Here is a 10,000-nt window from a genome sequence, read left to right on the forward strand (position 1 = left end):
ACAGTGTATTATGAACTGGCGGTTGTCCTTTTCCAGTCAATCTGAATGGCAAACGCAAGTTCAGTACGTAAATAGATAATTTAAATAAATCTATTAATTACTCTTAAACAATAGCGTAAGTGATATCAACGATTTCATGTATGTTACAGATGCACTAGTAACTTAGCACTCATTTTCAAACTTAAGATGGAAATGAAAGGCTGATTTTTAAAACAGCTTAAAGATTTAATGCGAGCTGCTTTGTTTTCTAATAATACAAAGTACGATTTAAGTTCTAAACAGATTAAAAGTGAATTATCAGAAAGAAAACCAAAAAGCAGAGTTTTGCATAAAGGAGAGAATAAAAGAGTTTTTTATGAAGAAAATTAAAGATATTTCCAGCTATTGATGGCCACGGCAGAAATGGACTTTTTCTTTGTTTGTTTCTACTCTAGATTGTGTCTTACTGAACATCTCATATTGTGCCTCAGCTTTGTCGTGTTTTTCATGCTCTTTTGCAATCCAAACGAAGTTTGTAAAACTGATTCATTGAAAATTAAGAGTACAAGAAACTAAATTATTTATAAAATTCATATTTTGTGGAATAATGCAGTGACTGATAGATATCTAGTAGTTTAAACACGTACCTTAACGAAGTTGGCCTTTTCAAAATGGCGGATACATCAAGCAGCAGAGTTCTCAGACATGATCCTCAGACATGGCATAACTTAACATACCGCTGACCAACGTATTAAATAAGATGTGCTCAAACACATTAGGTAGACTCTTAAAAGTATAATTGTGTCTCCACACTAAATACAGCCTAAATACAGGGGCACCCAACGAATCTGTTCCTCACATTATCTGTTCCCCAGAGGAATCTTGCTGGCTGGCAAAAATACTGGTGTTTCGATGAGCTGGCTGGGAAATTTTGTTATTGACTGAGGTTTTGCCTGGGAATTACTGACTTTTTCTAGCATTTCAACCCGAGCTGGCTGTAGAAACTCTGAAGACTGAGGACGACTAAAAAAAAAAAAAAAAAAAAAGAACCTCTTCCCTCTCCCAGAGAATAGTCACAAACATACGACGGCTGGTCGGAAAAAACCTTGCTTGCTTGCGGAAAAAACCTGTTTTGTCCCGGTTTTGTCGCTTTTGTTCGGTCGTTTTGGATCGAGGGATTTGAAAGCGCGCGGAATTCTTGGCTGGGAAATAAATTTGATCAGCTGGCTGGGAAACCAACCAATTTTATCTAGCTGGCTGGGAAATTTCTTGTTTGTCTTGCTGGGAAAAAGGAATAGATAATGTTTTCCCAGCAACACTGAAAAACACCTGAAAATGCCTTAATAAGATTTATTTTCATTAACTGGGGTATAATAATACATTTTACAACAAATTGGTCGTTGGGTGCCCCTGTAAATAAAAGTGCTATTCTTGGTTTTCACCCACGTGACCTTAGTCCTTGACAACCGTCGTTAACCGCCATTGTGGAGCCCCTCGAATCGTAAACAGAGACACGTAGAGAGAGATGTGAGTGAGTTGTAGTGCGATGGTTCTCTGTATAATACCTGGCTGTGGAGTAAAATCTGGAAACAAGGAAGGTATTAGTCTATTCCGTATACCTATCGTTGTTGATAAGAACGGTGAAAGTTATAGACAGCTAACAGAAGATCGCCGAAACGCGTGGATTTCACAGATAAGCCGAGACGACACGAAATCGAAAGACTTTGTTAAGCCTGCCTTACTCTGGGACAGATACAACGAACAAAGGACAATTTAAAAGCTTTCGCAGCGATTGCCTCACGGCTTAATGTTAGATTTTAACTTTAAAGGCCCGTTCAAACGGTCATGATAGTTGATGATAGTTTCAACTATCACGCACGTTTGAACACGAACTATCATTCACTATCATCAACTATCATCAACTATCATGCAGTTTGGACATGTTCAAATTCGACATGATAGTTCATGATAGTTTTTTCCGTTTGACCGAGCGGATGATAGTGCATGATAGTTTTTCGGTCAGCGGGGGTAACCAAGGCGGGCTCAATGCAATATGGCTACCGCAAGTTTGACATCGTCCTGTGAGGAACAACAAAACAATAATTTGGACGAATATTCGGACGACAGTGACGCTGAAAGCGAGAAAGTGAGAAAAGCTAAAAAAGCTAAAAAACCAGACAACGAGAAGTGGAGTAGTAGTTTGATATGCAACCTAATAGATGAGTACGAGGCACGGCCATGTTTGTGGAACATTTTTGGCGATGACTACCACAATCGGGATGTAACTGGAAAAGTGAAGAAAGAACTGGAGGTAAGTCAAAGTGAATTGCATCATGTTCATGGCCAAATGTTTTATTTATTTGCCTAACTGCTTAGCTTCAAGACTTTTTTAACCCTTAAGCCTCTTACTTGGAAAACCTATGGTTTAACGAGTTTCAAAGCAGTGACAGCCGCGGTAGGAGACTAGGTACCAGTTAGCTACGCCAGCACATTGCGCGATTTCGTCAACTATCATGAACTATCATGGACCGTTTGATCGCAAACATGATAGTCAATGATAGTGAATGATAGTTGAAACTATCATCAACTATCATCAACTATCATGACCGTTTGAACGGGGCTTAAGTGTGGGGTTGGACTTATTTTGCTGAAATTGTCTTTACAGGTTTAGCAATTAAAGCTTTTGCGGTGATTGCCAGTAACGGCTTTTGCTGTGAACAGTTGTGTTTTATCCTGTAAAGCTTTCGCAGCGATTTAGCACGCGTTGGTTCAGGGTTTTAGGGTAAAAGGCGAGCGAGTCAGAATTTTTCGAAAGTTGGCTTTTTTTTCGATAAAGCGTTTCTCGGCTGGGTTTCCACCGATGTCTTCCCAATTCACACCACCGAAGCGCTTGAACCCCTCGAACAAGTGTGCTCAATTTCGACCGATTAAACCACAACATCGCGGAGAAAATTCATCTCATTAAATATGCCCGATGCAAATGAGGTGCTCCGGTTTTGAATATTTAATGAGGTGAATTTAACCTGAGTATCAGGCGTTTGTGATACTCAGGTTAGCAAATGTCTAACTCGGAGGCGTTTTATTCGATTTCGCTGAAATTCGACAGGCGAATGCGAGGGGTGGAGCGCCCAAATTGACTGAGTTTGAAGGAAATCGGACGAATTTCGAAGGAAAAAAGCTTCTCACCTTCTCAAGGTGAAGGACTGAGACTCTAATCGACCAAGTACTTTGACAGAAGAAGAGGGAAATCATCGAAACAAAGGGAATGAGGAGGCCTTTTCTTCTCATCTGGTGGCCATAGCAGTTAGCGAAGGTATTAAAAGAAATCCAACTGGAAAATGATACAGATAAGGTCGACGCCGAGTGTCAAACTTCCGAGTTACCTTCGCCGCAAACAACAACAATCTTGCCCGCGATTTCCTTCCCTTGCTTAAACGGACGCAAAGAAACCAGAAATCATCTGGTTGTACGCTTTCAAAATTTTGAAGGTCTTAAATTGCTTGTTTGTATAGTAGCTTGTCTCTAAAACTAACTAGGAAAGCAAGTCTGAGACTTCTAGAGGAGCCAAACTGATCGCTCCGTATGGCCGCTGGGTCTACGCAAACGACAGAAAATCTTCTTCAAATAGCGCTCTCGAACGTGGCTTTCGAGGTTTTTTTTGCGTAGGATGAAAGTACTGGTACCTCGTCGAGTGATTTTGGGTCGCTTTCTTGGGAAATATCCATTGGAAAGATGAATTATTTGAAGACTTCGAACGTGAGCGCTCAAAATGTCATACATTTCCCTATAATCAGGGGCACCAGAATGGCGGAAACCTAATTTGCATAAGGTTATGACGTCAGCTGAAAACCGAGAATAGCTTAGGAGGGGAGTGCAAATAAATGCAGTCAGCACGGAGGAGCTACCATCGATCCAGTGCTATCATGGCTTTTCCAAGTCTACAATAGCACGGCCTTTTAAAACACATCATGAAACTTGGGTGCGTTCGATTGACCGTATTCCGGAATAAGAATACATGGAATATAAGTTAGAAATCCTTCGTTTTTACGGAGATTCGCATTAAAATTGTCAGACATCTGCTAAAATGCTATTTTAAACATATTTTTATCATCCTTGCTGCTTCGAAACGCGCCAAACATACCGTTTTAATCATCACTCCAGGTATTCTTATTCCGGAATAGGGTCAATCGAACGCGCCCTTATTCACCCAGAATGATATCGACATCCTAAATTTGGCCTAAAAAGGTGTTCAGGTTGGTCCTCAAGAGCGTGATGTGGATGGGAGGCACAAAATGACTTCTGATCCTAGCCAAGGTACACATCATACTTGCGTTTGGCGTAGTGAAGCTAATTAGATGAGCGCATGTGCCTCAGCTGCGCACCAGTGGCTCAGTTGGTTAAGCGTCGGACTGTCACGCGGGAGGTCGCGGGTTCGAACCCCGGCCGGATCAACACTCAGGATCTTAAAATAATTGAGGAAAAGTGCCGCCTTTGTAATTTCATCTGCAAATGGTTAGACTTTCAAGTCTTCTCGGATAAGGACTGTAAACCGTAGGTCCCGTCTCACAAATATCTTCTATGTTCATAAGTTCCCTGTGGGACGTTAAAAAACCCAAGCACTATTCGAGAAAAGTAGGGGATAAAGTCCCCGGTGTTGTGGCTGTCCTGTTCTCTCCAGCAGAAGTGACCGGCTTGGCAGCGATGTCTCTAAAAAGGCTTGTGGTGTAAGAGACCACCTAAGCATATATTTTGACCTGTTGTTCAAATGGCGCTAATAAAACGAAAGTAGTCTGGTAGTGCCGAATACACTGGAGAGGTGTAGCTAAGAATTTGCCTTATTTGCTACAGTATGCCATAATTACATATAAAAGTGCTAAAGCTCGCTTTTTGAACATACGGCATGAATGCAAACACGTGGCAGTCTGATTTTTGGTGATTTGCTGTTGTTGTTTTGTTCTGTTTTGTTTTGTTTTTTAACTTTTACTTTTTAAAATTACATGTAAAAGGAAATAACATAGATTTTCCTTGCACTTCAGGTGGTTTCATGAAATAGAGGAACTAGGCTAAAAATGCAGTATACCCCCAATATATGACTTTCAGATCACACAGGATATTCTCTTCTGTTTAGAAACATGACTAAAAGATCATAATTTACACAGAAAAAAGCCTCGTAAATTGAAAATAAATTTTACTTTAAGATTTAATTCACTGACTTCCATTTTATTTTTTGCAAAGCTCTCTATGAAGCATGAAATTGAGGATAATTTGAAATAGCCTTCTGTTTCTGTAAATATTCTCTCGTCATATTTTATTTCCATCTTTCTGTTTAATTTCAAACGTTCGAGGCTTAGGATATAGTCCCTGAAGAGAGAAATTTTCTTCATAGCTTGAGAATATAACAATTGCAAATAATTAATCAACACATGAAATGCAAATGATATTTTCAATACCGATATGTAGTACTAAAGAGAAGATAGTGCTTATTTACTTACTCCTCTCTTAGTTATTCAGTTAAGCAATCTCCACCATGGAAACAGAGGGCTGTGCATTTCAATGCTGCTTCAATACAAGAACATGAAGATCTGCATCCCATTTTGCAGCCGCATTTGATGATGGAGTCACACGATTTCGATACATCTGGAAGGAGTTGAACATACTGCATGGCTTCCATCCATCAGAGGCTTCCTCCCATCCCCACTCACTGGGACATGGAAAAGTCATGGTCAGTGTAATTGTTTGGCCCCATCAGTGCCCTCCTTGCGGTTGGTATGCTGCTCTTTTGACGTGTTGGATGAGAGCAGCTTGCGTTGGCGAGATAGCATCCATGTCTCTCCCTTTATGTGGGAATAACTGTTTCCGTGCATCTTTAACACTGAGCTGACTTTGAGCTAGTGCGGTTGTATAAAAAAAACAATTAACCGTATTAACCTTTTCAAACACTCCTCAATTTAGCTTACTGGACATCTAGAAAGCTCAAGAAAAGCAGCTGTCACCTCATCGTAAGTCATCCAGGTCGCCCATGCCGTCTAGCTGCCTTTCCCTGCGAAACGGGACACTGTGTCACATCCCGTTTAGACATAAAATAGAGGTAATGAACTTCACTTCTCGGGTCCAAGTGTACTTGCTATCTCATGAATGGCGAAAGACTTTAAATTTGTGTCAGTACCATATAAAATCCATAGTTCTGTATTCAGAAGACTCTGGATTGTGTCAATACATATTACAATCACATCAGTATCCACTGCACGGATGGCAACCTTGCGGTGTCCTGCTTGAGCAGCCGATGAGACATGAACTAGCATTCTCGTGTCTGCCTCCTCGTGATTACAAGGAGCTAAGCCTTGTATTTCACCCGTTGAAGGACTAATAAGCACTTGTTCACCTTTCGTGATAATGACTTGTTTGTAAAGGCCAAAATCTACAAGGGGAATATGCTCGGCCAAAATGCGAAATAGTTCTCTGTTAATTTGTATCCACTTGCAGAAACACCTTCCAGTTGGTAGATACAGGTGTTGATGACTGTACTCGCCTTCTTACTTTGTTTCTAGTTGTTGCCTTTAAACTGTGTGGTATCAAGAGAAAATGAGGGGACAGAGAGGGAGGCTCCCGGTCCAGCCCTTGGGATATGTCATGTCCACGAAAGTTATTTTTAGACGAGCGGAAGTCTTCCGAGACGTCCGCATGCAGGCCAACCTCGGTCCAATGTTTGAAAGAAAATAAATATTCATCAGCCTTCCACGTGCTCCGTCATTTTCTCTTTTCATTAAGAACCTGAGAGCGAGGCAAGACTGCGTGCGGACGTCTCGGAAGACAGACGTCCGCTAGATCAAAGACTTCCGCTCGTCTAAAAATAACTTTCGTGGACATAACCTATCCCGGCCAACGCCCTGAGCCTCCCTCTCTGTCCCCTCATTTTCTCTTGGTGGTATGTATTCATCAAATACAACATCGAGCCTCTTAATATTTGAAGCTCTCCCTTTATGAATGAAAGGAATACTTGACTGACATGGTCTTGAAAACTCTTCACTGTACTTGTTGGCTTCAATATATTCAGTAAGGACAGCTGCACCATTAAGATCAAGGGCATCAAAAGGGGACGGAACAATTATCAATGAAGCCGAGAGAGGTTTTAGACAATCAAGCAGATCTGATTTATTTGATGAGTGCCTCGACGTTTCCTTCAAATCCAACTTGCTGTAGACGAGATGCATACATTTTGACTAGATCTTTCAACTTAAACACCAGGACACCTTTTGTTTCAACGAGAGTTTCCTCTATATACGATATATCTACCAATTCAGCCAAAATAATAACATCAGCAACGCTTTCCTTGTTGTTCTTCTCTGCGTCCTTAGTCGCCCGAGAGCGGACTTTGTCGGCAATTGTCGTTAGACAAGATTTATGATGCTCTCTTTTTAGTGCTACCAGATCTCCCGAGTTTAAGGCTAGCAGTTTTTCATCTTGCAATTTGAAAGCAATCTCGCGGACTCGACTGTCTAAACCCAATGTGGAGACATTATGTAGAGGCTCTTTATTCGCAGGCTGATCACAAAAGAAACACGTTGTTTCATCATTAACGCATTCTATATTAGCTCTTATGCGTTTTGCAGAAACACCATGGGCTTCTTCAGTAGAAAAAGATGCCTATCATATCGTTTCTTGGCTCTCTTGAGCCCTGTGGTATTATATTTGAGAGTGCAGCTCTTATGCCAACACGCTTCACCAACACCGCTTCGTCTTGATTTTGCAGGACACTGTAATACTGCGTCCTTATATCTTTTTGGCATAAGACATTTCTTCCAGTCGATGCTTTTTTCCATTAACAACCTCGACAAACCTAATAAAGATTGTATTACGATGCTAATTCTATATTTTTAAAGAGTTAATCATGTTAATAAACAAAGAAAAATACCAAAATGCTAAAAATGAACTTGAATACTTACCAAAACAACAAAGAAAGCCACGATCAGTTTAAAATGGCGGATCTCTATGTGTCCGCTGTATTGCATGCTGGGTAGATGCTAGTCCTTCGTGGTAGAGAATGTAAAAACTAGCCAAACTGAAAAATTCTTTTGGTTCTTTCAAACTTCTTTGAGCTAATTCTAAATGACTACCATTAATTACACGAAAACACCTATTAAAAACGGGTATATATGAAAGAACAACACTCGACGCTTCTCAAAAAGTAATCAAGGACATCACGACTTCTTATAAATCAGAGCAGAAACCAAATGCCAATGTCATTACCCGAATACTAAATTTACTAATAAACTTATGGAAAACAGGAAAATAGAAAATAGATAGAAAATAGGTAATTTCTACCACAAGGCAGAGTTATATAAATTAAGCATCATGTATAAAACTATTTTTTACCCTTCGTACGCTCTCCCCCTCCCAGCATGTTGCTGTTCGTAAAAGGGTTAAGATATATAAGAAGCCCAGAATTTCTTGATTCTAGCCATGTTAATTTACAAATCATTATCTTAAGTGAGTTTCAGTGGGTAAAAGGTTGGTAAGGCCTCAAGTTGTAAGCTGTAATTGCCTTGATATGCATTTCTTGAATGTCAGCCTCGTTTCCATGCTGAACACAAGTTATCAGTGCTTCAAACGGCAGTAAATAAATTTCATCTTGTCTTGTAACAAATAATAGGTGTTGTAAGGTGGGTTTTGAGTAAGAAAAGTTGCATCAGGGCATCCCAATGGAGTAATCCTTGACTGAAAAGGCATTCTAGTTTGGCAACTTCGCTTTCATGTTAAAGCACACTTGTGGCTTTTGGCGATGCCTCCTTATCCGAATTTGTTCACCACCTTGTGGGCTTCATTCGTGCCAAATTTGGCGCTTTCTTCGCATAGTGCACAAATTTTTTTTCAAATTAATTTGTACATATCCGCCCGACTATAAAGCTTGTCCCACACAAACGGCATACTTCGTTTGGGTTGTTTTCCTTTTGTTGTGGTCCTTTTCTAGCTGTTCTCATTGTCATAAGCGCATTACAGTGTTTGGTGCTGAACTTTGTAATATGACGGGTCGAAATATACGTAGCTTTTGCTCACTTTTGATTGGTTGATAAAATGAACATTAATTAGGAGGCGGTATGAAAAGAGATGGAAAGAGATGGGGGTAAAACTGCTAGAACATCTCCCTTTCGCAGACTTATCACAGCGGTTTCCTGTTCTGGCTTCAGAATAACCAACTCTAGCCAGCTCTGACCGTCAATTATTACGTCATCGTCCTTTTGACACTTACTCGACCAATTAGAGACCCCGTCCGCAGGTGAACGGGATTTTACTTTTGTCTTGAGAAATCGTGGGTTTTCCAGCAGGCGGTCCTTTTCCCACTCGTCCCAAATCTTCCGACTTCCACTCGTCTAATATAGCAACCGAAATGCAAATTACCGCCCGCAAACAGGTTAACACTACTACACTTAACACATTCGTGTGCACTATTATATCATTGTCCTGTACATGGTTTGTAGGCTACAAATATACTCCCATGGGTACCTATATTTTGTATTGTAGAAATCTTAATCTCAACTTCCGAAAATATGTGACTATTGTGAAATATGCTTGAGTGCACGCTAAAATATTTGCATAATTATGTATTCATCTCAAACTCCTACGTACGTGCCGATGCAAAGCACAAGTAACAGTTTGATAATAACAGCTCTGAGAGGTCGAAGCGCCACTGTAATGGAGATTGTTCACTTGTTATCATGCATTTTCCTCCTCCCATTCGGTAATGTGGCCGCCGAAAGCGATGCAGGTAAGTTCATCAAGTTGGACACTTTTCAAGGTTTCAAATCTTTCCTTTTTAATTTCATTTACACAGGGATTGAGGGTTTGCTTTTGCTTTCATGGTGGCGGACACATCAACTACTCACTCTTGACATCGGGGGAAAGGCGTAAAAACGAGTTGTTCACTGCCTCTATGAGGAAACGGAGGCTCAACAGCTGAATTGTGCGACATAAGTTAAGAATTAAAATGTTCCGAGGTGTTTTAATAAAACCGCGAGGTCATTTG

The 10,000-nt window shown here is 40.5% G+C and overlaps 1 long non-coding RNA gene across 1 annotated transcript in view; it reads left to right on the plus strand.

The window, feature by feature from the left end:
- Positions 1-9,587: 9,587 nt before the first annotated feature.
- The window catches only part of LOC137994784 (uncharacterized), a 9,565-nt gene continuing 9,152 nt past the window's right edge, over positions 9,588-10,000 (plus strand). The window contains exon 1 of the long non-coding RNA XR_011122186.1: positions 9,588-9,742. This is a non-coding gene — a long non-coding RNA (uncharacterized lncRNA). The remainder of the gene's footprint in view (positions 9,743-10,000) is intronic.

This window comes from Montipora foliosa, chromosome 3 (genome assembly GCF_036669935.1).
Source record: "Montipora foliosa isolate CH-2021 chromosome 3, ASM3666993v2, whole genome shotgun sequence".
Taxonomy (NCBI): Eukaryota; Metazoa; Cnidaria; class Anthozoa; order Scleractinia; family Acroporidae; genus Montipora; species Montipora foliosa.